Consider the following 13919-nt stretch of genomic DNA (forward strand, 5'->3'; position numbering starts at 1 on the left):
TCTTTATAATTAATATTTTGGAGCAAGAGAGAAATTTTCTCAAGACAAGAAAATTAACTTCTATCAAGAACTAAATTTTTTGGAGCTCGAGGCTGAATTTTCTCAAAACAACAAGATTTTCTTGACTTAAATAAATTTTCTTGGATCAAGATACGTATTTCTTAAAGCAAGAGAATTAATTTTGTTGGAATAAGTGAAATTTCTTGTCAAAAAAAAATTTTTTTTTCGCTCAAGAAAATAATTAGGAAGAAAAATATTTTCTTGGCTCAAGTGAACCTTTTTTTCTGTGTATTTATTTGAGAAGAAAGTACATTTATTAATAGTTAATAAGTATTTATTAATAGTTAACAAATATTTATTAAGAGTTAACAAATATTATGTTGAGTGAATTCGTTTGGCTTGCAATGTCATATGATATCAAGATTGTTTATAAACAAATGTCATCTTTATAAATTATTTGCATTAATTATATTACATTATAATAACGTTTATTGTAAAATATCAAATTCTATTACAGCTCATAATTATCTTTTATATTTTTAAATAATAAAAACGTTTATTTATTTAGTGAATTTAATTATTATCATGAATTCCAACTATAGAGTTATAAAGGTGTCAAAAGAAAATTGCTATTTTTGCTTTTTATTTTAAATAAATATTTGATAACAGTTAACAAATATTCATTAACCATTAATGAATATTCATTAACAGTTAATAAATTGTACTTAATAAATTACTTATTAACTGTTAATAAATATTTGTTAACCGTTAACAATTATTTATTAACATTTAATAAATCGTATTTAATAAATAATTTATTAACTGTTACTAAATATTTATTAAATCCCATGTTAAAAAATTATTTATTAAGTTAATAAAGCTTATTAAATATAAACAAATCTTTCTATCAGTGTACTCTGATAGAAGTATATATTAACTATTAATAATTTAATTTATTTGAAGACAATTGTTTAATTTATTAAATTTTAACAAATATTTTTTAACATTTAATAAATATTTATTTGGGAGGAAAGTACATTTATTAATAGTTAATAAGTATTTATTGATAGTTAACAAATATTTATTAACTAAATAAATTATCTTGGATCAAGATACGTATTTCTTAAAGCAAGTATATTACTTTTGTTGAAATAAGTGAATTTCTTCTCAAAAATAGTATTTTTCTTACCTAGGACAGGAAAATAAGAAATGTCTCAGATTACATGTAATTGTTGACCGAGGCGAAGCCGAGGTCGACAAACGTGTGATCTAAGGCTTTCTTATTTTCTGCCCGTGGTGAGAATACTATTTTTCTCCTCGACGGAGGCGGAAAGCGGCATTTTCATTTAGCGCAGCGGGCGGAAAATTGACGCTTTCCGCCCGGAGGGGAGAAAAAATTTTTTTTTCGCTCAAGAAAAGAATTAGGAATTTTAAAATTTTCATGTATTAATTTCAAATTTAGTTAGGAATGAGTAGAATTTTATTCCTATAATATAAGTATTCCTGTCCTTAGACAGAAACATCCTCCATCAGTTATATTACGATCTTATTATCAAGCTGACTCCGGCGCCACTGCAATACCGGGCAACTCATGACAGACTCGGAGCAAGCTCCATAGTTCCGTAAAGTTTAAAAGTCAGGTTAATATACTGGATTCTCGATGAGAATCGTACCAGATATTAAGCTGATAAGAACAGATACTACACCTATGATCTTAGCCATAAGGCCGAGAAGCGATACCAATTCGTCAAAATAAATAGAATTTATCCATTCTGAAATAACTGTCTTCAAACGGACAAAAAGTTGTTATGTGCGACACCTCACGTTAACTTACGAAGTTCCGCTCACTGTCAAGCATACTTGACTACCCCTTCTATCTTTCCCCACTCCTGATGAAAGATTAGAAAATAACATTCATTGCAATGCTTTCTCTTTTTCGTGTAAATATAACCACTTTCGGAACTAGCGAAAGGGGCCATTTTTTCGGAAGAAAACCCGAGTCGAAATTCGAGTTCCGTTTTAACCGTAATTTTTTCCCATCTCAATTTTACGGTCAAAATAGACTTGGCGCTGTATTGATAGCTCATTTAAACTGAGCCTGGTTTCACCGTAACTAGTGGAGTTTTGTCCCATTGTACCACGATTACGGTCAAACCAGGCTTGAAATAATAATAATAATAAATAATAAATTAAATTTTAAAATACTTAGGGGTACGGGTTCAAATCCAACTGAAATCCCATTTATTTATTTTTTTTTGTTTTAATCACTGCAATAATAATAATTATTATTATGAATAATAATAATAATTATTATTATGAATAATAATAATAATTATTATTATGAATAATAATAATAATTATTATTATGAATAATAATTATTATTGTTATAAAAAATAAGTAGTAGTAATTAATAATAACTGTCATTAACATAAAAATTTGTAACTAACAATTATTACAATTACTACTATCAAAATCGTTTATGAGCACAAAAAAATATATAAATTAATTTTGTAATAAAAAAAACAAAAATGAATGATTTCCTAAATTTGGGAGAGTTTTTTTTTATGAACAGGGGTTATTTATTGTCCAGTTTGTACAGATTAAGGAGTAAGGAGATAGGAGGAAAGGATTACTTATGATAATTTAACCTAATACGCTTTGTAAATAAAGAAATAAATAAAAATCGCTTTGCCCTAATCGAGAACCGAACTCGGAACCTATCGCTCGCCAAGACTTACGCGCTACCCGCATCGCTACACGTCCGATTGGTAAAAAGCGAATCTCAGTAGTCTCATAAACTTTTTAAATGATGCGTCTTGAAATGACTAAGTTCTGAGTGGAATCTGAAAAAGAACTTTACGGGGAAATTAATTAAATGAATAATAATAATTTTATTATTATTTTTATTTTTTATTATTATTATTATTATTTATAGACATTCAAAATTGAAATTTAGTTTCCCATTCTCAATTATTTATCTTATACTTCTAATTTCAATTGTAAGATTCGGTAATTGCTTATTTTCACGGGGTGTGAAATCAACATGATTAGATTATTTTCTATTTAATAGATATTTTTTTTTTTTTTTTTTTAGAGTAAATCTAAAATAGAAAAATTTTTTTCAAAAATGTTTTCAAAAACAAATTATGAAAAATTTCAAATTTTGGGTTAAAAAAAAGTTTTAGCAAAATATCGAAAAATTGATAATTTAAAAAATTTTTTTTTTCTACTTGTAAAATATTTTTTTTTATCAGAGTAAATCTAAAATAGAAAAATTTTTTTTTAATTTTTTGAAAAATTTGAATTTTAGAATAAAAAAAATATGAAAAACGTCAATTGTTGGATTAAAAAAAAACTATGAAAAAATATCAAAAAATTAATTACTTTTAAAAAACGTGAAATTAAACAATTACCTGCGATTTATATATATTTTAAAATATTTTGCAGTGAAAATATGTGAACTAAGCTGAATTTAGAAAAGAATGATATTTTTTTTCCAAAATTCAAATTTTTGAAAAAAAACCCTTCTCTGAGATTATTATTATTATTATTATTATTATTTCATTTTTAATTTTTAAATGTCAACTTTTCATGTTTTTTATTAATTTGAATTTTCGCGCCTAAGAACTACAAGATGGCAAGAGAAATAATAATAATCAACAAGATGACAAATATAGTAATAATATTAATAATGATAATTATCATATTATAATATTATAATATTATAATATTATACTCCTGGAAATTTTTACGGTCAAAACAGACGTGCGTACGCCTGTTTTAACCGTATTTATTCTCCGATACCGTCTTGTACGGTCAAAACAGACTCGATTTTCAGCGGCATATTAGACTTTAAAGAGTTGGCACATTTTACGGTCAAAACGGGACTCGAATTTTGACTCGGGAAAAAATTTTTTTTTTTCATGCATAAAATTTGTTTTTTTTTTTTTTTGTACTGGCTTGTATACAAATAATTATCATCTTATAATCTTTCAAAAAAATAATTAGGAAGGAAAATATTTTCTTGGCTCAAGTGAACCTTTTTTTCTGTGTAAATAAATTTATTAACATTTAATAATTTATCTTCTCAGTATATGGTTGATTCTCTGTAAGGATGTTTTTCGCTGTCCCAGGGATTTTTTTATTAGTAAAATTGTTATTTTGTTACTAAAAAATATTTGTTATGAAAGTAAAAAAACATTTCTATTTGGAGCATTGAAAACTAAAATGAAATAAATTTTGGTTTTTTTGCTATGAATTCGTAAACCACCGAAATAACAGTCCCCTGGGCCTGTCCCATTCCCAAAATTAAAACTTTAAGATTAAATTTTAAATTAATCGTCCATAATATATAATTTGGTCCATAATGTTTATGAACTTAATTAGTTAACTAACAATCTTCTTCAATAAAAAGTACCGAAAATTAATTTGTTTCATTAAAATCATTAAACCAAAGTTTGTCCCAGGCATTTTAAGAACAGTCCCCTGCCAGAAGTTCAAAGCCAAAAAAAAAATCCAGCGTGTTATTTTACCTTTTGTAAGGTTTATAAGGATCTAACTAGTTTTAAGTTAATAACCATAGGGCTGTTAGCGCTTTATCGTCATTTTATTTAGTGTCAAAGCACCGTTTGTGCTGGAAATATGTGTCTGGGCCACTTGAAAACTCAGTCCCCTGGCAACTATTTTTATTTATAATTTATTTATAAAACTGGATCCATAAGTCTTAATATTAATCTAATTAATGTAAAAATTCATTGAGAACTTGAAAGGTTGAATGCATTGAAATAGTTTGCTTGATTTTTCTCAATTTGATAAAAAAAAAACAGTCCCCTGGCAAACAGTCCCCTGTCATATTATAAGGCAAAAGACACACAAATATCGAAAAAGCAAAAATAAAATCGGCTGTTTATTTATAATGATTAAGTTGATAGTTTTGTAGCCCTTGTTAATTTTTTTTCTAATAAAATCAAAAATAATTTGGTCGGACAATTTTGTACAGATTTAGGACGTCCTTACAGACAATCAACCATATATATATATATATATATATATATATATATATATATATCTGACATATACTCTATAGCATGTAATAAGAGTAGATGTGTACATATTAAATTCAAATAAAATTTATCGGGCGTCTGAGCTTTCGCAGCGTCTTGCACTTGATATTTTTCAAAGTAAACACATATTAACCTACTTTAGATTTTTACGACGTATGTCAAACGAAGTAATCGATAGGTAATTTAACTATGTAAATTAAATTCAATTGCAAAAAAAAAAAAGTTATTAAAAATTTTCACGACATTATTTTGATAAAATTTATTTTCAATCCTTGCAAAATTTTATTACTTAATTTTTTTTTTTTAAAGATTGCCCGTAAAAATTGAAAATTGAACTCGGAAAGTAAGATTATGCGTGTAATAAAAATGTTTAAAAATAACAAATTTAAATCCCGACGGGTCATAGGATTCAATTTTACCCGATCAACTTCCTTTAAGTTCATTCGAGCTCGAGTTCTCTACTACTGAAAGTTCCATTCGGTAGCTATTGCATACAACTATATATATATATATATATATATATATATATATATATATATATATATATATATATATATATATATATCATTTGGATTATCTATATAGGTATACAGATATTTTGCTATTCCTTCAACAGCTTGGCTCCTTCAATCCCATTACACTATATACATTAAATATACATTATATATATATATATATATATATATATATATATATATATATATATATATAGATATATAGATATATAGATATATAATATAGATATATCATATAGATATATCATATATGTACTATCGTATCCTCTATGCTAACTCACTCATCCGTTTATGATTTTACCCGCGTACTCGTTGGCTTTTCCAACAGAATAGATTCATGAATTTATTTTCCTACACATAGACACGGCAAACTTGAACACCAGAGCATCCATATCCATATTTTGCATTAGATAAACTACTAAACAGATCTAATATAAAAAAAATAAAAAAAAAATTTTGTATATATGTATAATAAAATCTTATCCCAAGGGTTTTTAATATTCATTGAAAATTCAACGGTCAAAGTTTTAAAGAAACATTTTTTTATCGTAAATTTTGTTATTATTATTATTAAGAGAGTAAAAAAAATTTATTATAAGTATTTAGGCTGCATTTGAAAATGATCTATAGATACATATTTAAGAAATGATCTAGTATCTTGTGAACTATTGACATTTTTAAAGATATAAGCTCATCCCGATGTTACACTCATCGAAACCTTTCATTTGAGTACCCACATCAATTTTTCATATATTTTTATATATTATATATATGTATATATGAAAAATATATAAAAATCAATGTGGGTAGTCAAATGAAAGCTCTTGATGAATGTAACACCATGATAAGCTTATATCTTTAAAAATATCAATAATTAAGAGATGACCTTGTATGTTGTGAACTATTGACATTTTTAAAGATATAAGCTCATCCCGATGTTAGACTTATCGAGACCTTTCATTTGAATACCCACATCAATTTTTCATATATTTATCAATTTATATATATTATATATATGTATGTATGAAAAATATATCAAAATGCATGTGGGTACTCAAATGAAAGGTCTCGATGAGTGTAATGTCGAGATGAGCTTATATTTTTTAAAATATCATTATTTGACAAGATACAATGTCATTTCTTAGATATTGACGTTTTTAAAGATATAAGCTCATTTCGACATTACACTTATCAAAACCTTTCATTTGTGTACCCACATCAATTTTTCATATATTTTATATATTTAAGTATATGAATATATGAAAAATATATCTAAATGCATGTGGATACGCAAATGAAAGCTCTTCATGAGTGTAACATTGGGATGAGCTTATATCTTTAAAAACGTCCATATTTAAGAAAGTACACTACAATTTAACAAAAGTAATTATTTAATGAAGCAAAATTTTATTTATTTATAACTCACTAGTCTCGGCAGTCACATAGTAACTGCAAGGTTGCTAGTTTATTATTATTATTATTATTATTATTATTATAATTATTATTATTATCATTATTATCATTATTATTATTATTATATACAAATTTACGATAATTAATGAATTAATTAATGAAAGTAGTTGAATTTCAGTTTCTATACGGTTAGTTTGCGCTGTAAGTGATCGCGGTAAATTATACACTTATTTTCCTCCACATTATAATATTCAGTGTTGAGGTAACTTGTAGTGCTTTTACTACCGTACAGCAACAACGTTATTATCATTATAACCCCGCAATAAGCAAGAAGTTTAGAATTGCTATTACTTTACAAGATATACCTCATGCCTTAAATCTTACTGACAAGTTTGTTTGCCTAATTATCAGTAATATTTCTCCTTATACACTCTATAATTTATTACCGATTGCTAATTACAATCAACAACTTATTTTTTATGTCCTAATATAAATAATATTACTTGTCAAAATAAAAATAATCTATTAATTATTTTTCATTATAACCTTTAGCGAGTGTAATTATAATTATAATGAGACACGGAATAAGTCAATTAGGGATGTAGGGTGACTTAAATAAATGAAGACGTCCAGGATGAAAGATCTCCGTTATGAGTCGAGACCAAGGCTACAGATGGTCTCACATTTTCTGATTTACGACTTATGTGTCTTATATATAAATGTATACACTTATATATAAATGTAGACACGAACACGAGGGTTGCGATGCTTACTCGGCGCCGGAAATTAAGTTCCTAATGCCGTTATGACCCTTCATGATCGGTAAGCACGTACTGCTATAAGTACCGACGTTAATAATAAATTTATACTCACTACCTTGGGTTGATATTATTTTACTGTATTTTCGTTTTGATTTTAATAATTAGTGTCTTATTGTACTTGTATAATAATTAACTAGAATCAAGAAAAAAATTTATTAACCAAAAAATAATAATTTTAAATCAAAATGAAAAATTTTCAAGTCAATAAATAGTAATTATTTAATAAAAAAGGTCACTTGAGCCAAGAAAATATTTTTCCTAATTATTTTCTTGAGCGAAAAAAAAAATTTTTTTTGACACAAGAAATTTCACTTAATTCAATAAAATTAATTCTCTTGATTTAAGAAATACGTATCTTGATCCAAGAAAATTTATTTAAGTCAAGAAAATCTTGTTGTTTTGAGAAAATTCAGCCTCGAGCTCCAAAAAATTTAGTTCTTGATAGAAGTTAATTTTCTTGTCTTGAGAAAATTTCTCTCTTGCTCCAAAAAATTAAATATAAAGATAGAAGTAAATTTTCATTAATGTTTTTATTGATGAACATGTCAAATGGGAAGATCAAATAATATTTCATCATTTTTTTTCATTCAATATGTATAATTGCACGCTAAAATAATATAAAATGAGTATCAAATATTCTCGAGAAAAATTTTCTCAAGGTGAGAAAATTTTTTTCTCAGCTGAAGTAGGTGGCGCTGCTTCCCTAAAGTATCTAAAAATCTTGATCAAATATAAAAATTAATTGTATCAAGTATTTATGATCTGAATTAAGAAAAAATGACTTCCACCAAGAACAGAATTTCTCGAAAAATTTTTACTTCGGCCAACACAACTTCGGTTTTCCCTCAGGCACCCGACAAATTTTTTTGAGCCAAGAATTTTGTTCTCCAGTCAAGAAATTTTTCTTTCTGTGTAATTATTTACAAGAGGGACCATAACTGGATGAAAAATTAACATTAAAAAAATTGTTTTTTATTCCGCTTATTTTTTCCACGCATTTATGATAAAAAAGTCGTAAAAGGAAAAAATAAAGATTTCGATAGCGTTTTTGCCTTTAAAAGTTGGAATAAATATTGGCTTTCATGTTTTTAGATAAAATCTTAATTTTATCTTTTTTTGATGTAATCAATATTGTTTTTTTTTAAATACATAAAAAAACGAACAATTTAATAAAAAAATTGATCGATTTGATGAAAAAAATTTTCCAGATCAAAAATGTTTTCTCTTAATTCAATTAAAGTTAATTTTCTTTATGTTATGAGATATTAATATTTAATTAGTCGCTTAAAATTGTAAAAATTTAATAATTTTGTCATTAATAATTGCATTAATAAAATAGTTTGAAAAAGATTTATATAGAAAAATTTTGAAAAACTATTACTGTAATTTTTACAATACTTTTATTGTCGTTAAAACTTTTCTATGTCGCTTTTATTAGTTTGACCTGTATGAATTTACCGATCGTAAATTTTATTCACAATTGGAAAGTAATTTTGAATAAGAAAAGAATGATTTACAATAAAATTCATTTTATTATAGAACTAACTTACTTTTCAAGATATTTTTATATTTTTACTTCTAAAAATATTTACAAAAATTTTATTAAGCTTGCCTCACTTTTTTTACAACACAAAATATATTGTTTTTTATTAATTACTCGTATTCTTTTATAAACTTATTCAAAAAACTTAAACATATTTTTCTTGCTAAATTAGTTTGCTATTAAACCGTATTTTTACTCTTTTATAATATAATTCATTATAATAATTCTAAAGTGCTCATTACAGTATTATTCAGTTTTAAAATATAACTGAGACTTTTACAAGCCCTGAAAATTTTTATTTAAAAAAATATTATGAATAATTTAAAAATTAAAAAATTCAAGGAAAATTTTACCCTTCATTTATTTTTTTTTAAATAATTAAATTTATTTATTAAAATTAAAAAATAAAATTAAATTTAAATAAAAAATTTTTATTTTAAATTTCAAAAATTACTTAAAATTTTTTTAAACTTATAAATTTTTCTTTTAAATATAATTTAAAAAATTATAAAATTATTTCAATCTTTTTTAAAAAATTTTCTAATTAAATTTTTCTAATTAAAGAAAAATTTTTCTAATTAAAGAAAGTTTTCCCTCTATTTTTAAAAAAATAATTTATTTATTAAATAAAAAAATAAAATTTAATTTAAATAAAAAATTTTTATTTGAAATTTTAAAAATTATTTTTCATTTTCTTTTAAATTTTTTTAAACTAATAAATTTTTCTTTTAAATACAATCTAAAAAATTATAAAAATATTTCAATCTTTTTTAAAAAATTTTCTAATTAAATTATTAAATAAAAATTCTTAAAATTACCTCGTTAAAAATTCGAAGATATCCATTTGCAATTTCCAGCCGCAAAATTATAAAAACTATAAACTTTTCTCTTATTAAAATTTTCCATTAACAATTAAAAAAAATAAAATAATAATAATTATTAATTATGATTGATTATCAGAGCTCAAAATAGGTGATTTGCAAGTGTACTCGGCGGGATGTATCTGGTAATTAAATAAAGAGGTAGTATGGTCATGGCGAACAAATCTCCGATGAATACTCGAAGCCGTTTGTTATCAAACCGCAGCGATCTCATTTGCTTGGATGTGTTTGTTGGCAGATCAAATACGATGATGATGATTGAGTACAAACACTGTTAACCAGGGTATGTTTTTCTATGGCTCATAATTATGCGATTATCTTGATACATTTGTTTTTTCTCCGTACATTTTATTTTATTATTCCAATTACCAATAAATTAAATTAAAGTGTTTTATCATTGTGTTTACACCAAAAAGTTTTTTGTTTAATTTAATCACTGAAAACAATTAGAGTTTTTATTAATTAACTTTCACTTAACACTTGCAAATTGTTTTTTTTTTCATTTATAATTTTTAAATTTAAAATCCAAAAATTTATAAAAAAAAATTAAAATTCATCATTTTTTAATTTTTCACTACAACATTTTTGAAAAAATAAAAAATTTGTCATTTCAAAATTTTTTTTGAAAAAAATCAAAAATTACTTAATAAAAATTTTTATATATATATATATATATATATATATATATATATATATATACTTTTTATTAAATATATATATATATATATATATATATGTATATATATATATATATATATATATATATATATATATATATATATATATATATTTAATAAAAAGTATATATATAAATATATATAATATATATTTTAAAGATATAAGCTCATCCCAATGTTACACTCATCAAGATCTTTTATTTAAGTACCCACATCAATTTTTTATAAATTTTATATATTTTATAAATATCATATATATATATAGAATATATAAAAAAATTCTTGTGGGTACTCAAATGAAAGGTCTCGATGAGTGTAATATAGAGATGAGCTTATATCTTTAATAACATTATTAGGTGACAAAATACAACGTCACTTCTTAATTATTGATATTTTTACAGATATAAGCTCATTACGATGTTACACTCGTCAAGCCTTTCATTTAAGTAACCACATAAAAATTTTACATATTTTATATATATATGGCATTTATGAAATATATAAATATATAAAATATATGAAAAATTGATGTGGGTACTCAAATAAAAGGTCTTGATAAGTGTAACATCAGAGTAAGCTTATATCTTAAAAAATGTCAATATTTCACAAGATACAAGGTCATTTCTTAATTATTGATATTTTTACAGATATAAGTTCATCCCGATGTTACACTCATCAAGATCTTTCATTTGAATACCCTCATGCATTTCTGATATATTTTTCATATATACATATATATAATTTATAAAATATATGAATAATTGATGTGGGTACTCAAATGAAAGGTCTCGATGTGTGTAACATCAGAGAAAGCATATATCTTAAAAAATGTTAATATTTCACAAGATACAAGGTCATTTCTTAATTATTGATTTTTTTACAGATATAAACTCATCCCGATGTTACACTCATCAAAATCTTTCATTTGAGTACCCACATCAATTTTTCATATATTTTTCATATATATATAAATATATTAGGGTGTTTCAATTTTAGGCGACTTTTTTTTTTTTAACGAAAAAACAGGCTGAAAACTTGCATGAAGCTGAAAACAGAAGCCTGTTCAAAGCGGAGTTCTTAATATTAATATTTAGAGGTGTCTGTCCCTAATTTTTCATTTCCCATTTAAATAACATAGGAAAAAAATTCTTTTTTTTGTTTATTTTTCTAGCTCGGCATACGCACCTTATATAAATAAGTCCATAGCATATTATTGTAAGGAATTCAACGCTCTACAAAAAAGGTCTCTTACACTTTTATCATAAAGACAGCCGTTCTAAGGTTATTCAGACGTAAACTTCTAAATGTATAAAATTTTGATTATTCAAGTATTAAACTGATAAAAATTAATTTATTACTGCCTTGAAAATTATTCTTATATGTAAAATTGGTTCTGATACGCTAACATTTTCATAAGGCTAAAAAAAAAATTACTTATGTATCAAATTTTTTTCTTCTTTATTTTATTTACCATAAGAAAATCAAGACCCGAGTAGAATGAATTAAATTTTTAAAAAGTTTCACGGAATTATTAATTTATTACTCTACACGGAGAGAAAAGATAAGTTTGGAAAATCAGAAAAGTACACGTCTCATAACGCTGATTTGTCAAAAAAAAATTTGGAAAACGGTTGACCCTAAAGGCCATCCCTGAAACTTCCGCTAATTCCATATCTAAGCGCTTAACATTGCACTTATGAGGTTTTTGAGCTCTTCAAGTCAAAAGTCTGATAAAAGTTTCAAATAACACTATTTTTTGAACTTTCGAAGTGCAATAACTCTTGAATGAATTAACAAATAATCGAAATTGATAATTCCGTGAAACTTTTTAAAAATTTTATTCATTCTACTCGGGTCATGATTTTCTTACAAAAAATGAAATAAAGAAAAAAAAAATTTGATACATGAGTAATTTTTTTTTTAGCCTTATGAAAATGTAAGCGCATCAGAACCAATTTTACATATAAGAATAATTTTTAAGACAATAATAAATTAATTTGTATCAGTTTAATACTTGAATAATCAAAATTTTATACATTTAGAAGTTTACGTCTGAATAACTTTAGAACGGCTGTCGTTATGATAAAAGTGTAGGAGACCTTTTTTGTAGAGCGTTGAATTCCCTACAAAAATATGCTATGGACTTATTTATATGAGGTGCGTATGCCGAGCTAGAAAAATAAACAAAAAAAATAATTTTTTTTCCTATGTTATTTAAATGGGAAATGAAAAATTAGGGACAGACACCTCTAAATATTAATATTATGAACTCCGCTTTGAACAGGCTTCTGTTCTCACCTTTATGCGAGTTTTCAGCCTGTTTTTTCGTTGAAAAAAAAAATTCGCTTAATATTGAAACACCCTAATATATATATATATATATATATATATATATATATATATATATATAAATATATATAAAATATATGAAAAATTGATGTGAGTACTCAAATGAAAGGTCTCGATGAGTGTAACATCGGGATGAGCTTATATCTTTAAAAATGTCAATAGTTCACAAGATACACGGTAATATCTTAATTATGTATGCATTTTTGAATTCAGCCGAAATATAATTACATTGACTTGATAGTATCCGTAATGACAGTACTCTGATAAAGAACATCCAATAAAATAAAAAATTTATTATTTCAAAATTTTTGAAAAAAAAATTACTTAAAAAAAATTTTTTTTTATTATAACAAAAAAAAAAGTTTCGTCAATCGTAAGATTGAAACAATAGAACAAAATACACTTGATGTATTCGCGGGCCGCGCACTATCGGAACTGCTGTTAGAAATAAAGCTCGAGGGAAAGCTTTCGTATCATATGATATATATCTACCAAGAGAAAACGACGCAGCCGCTCGTGCGCTCAATTTGTGTCCTTTTTCTTCGCCCTTGTACTGTCCTTACAAAATATGTGTGCAACTGAGTTGAAACATACATATACATATGTAACAATAAAATGGAATAGAACGAACTCTATATTTTAAACAAACATATATA

At 24.7% G+C, this 13919-nt stretch overlaps 1 protein-coding gene and 1 non-coding gene across 2 annotated transcripts in view; both read right to left on the reverse strand.

The window, feature by feature from the left end:
* The window catches only part of LOC123270321 (gamma-aminobutyric acid type B receptor subunit 2), a 112427-nt gene extending 98742 nt beyond the window's left edge, over positions 1-13685 (reverse strand). The window contains exons 1-2 of the mRNA XM_044736323.1: positions 13492-13685; positions 10175-10673 (exon numbers count right to left, since the gene is read on the reverse strand). The gene's annotated coding sequence lies outside the window, so the exon portion shown is untranslated. The remainder of the gene's footprint in view (positions 1-10174; positions 10674-13491) is intronic.
* On the reverse strand, positions 1548-1738 carry LOC123271101. Its single transcript, XR_006510782.1, has one exon. It is a non-coding gene; the product is annotated as a U2 spliceosomal RNA (small nuclear RNA).
* Positions 13686-13919: the final 234 nt, after the last annotated feature.

Source organism: Cotesia glomerata, linkage group LG8 (assembly GCF_020080835.1).
Source record: "Cotesia glomerata isolate CgM1 linkage group LG8, MPM_Cglom_v2.3, whole genome shotgun sequence".
NCBI lineage: Eukaryota > Metazoa > Arthropoda > Insecta > Hymenoptera > Braconidae > Cotesia > Cotesia glomerata.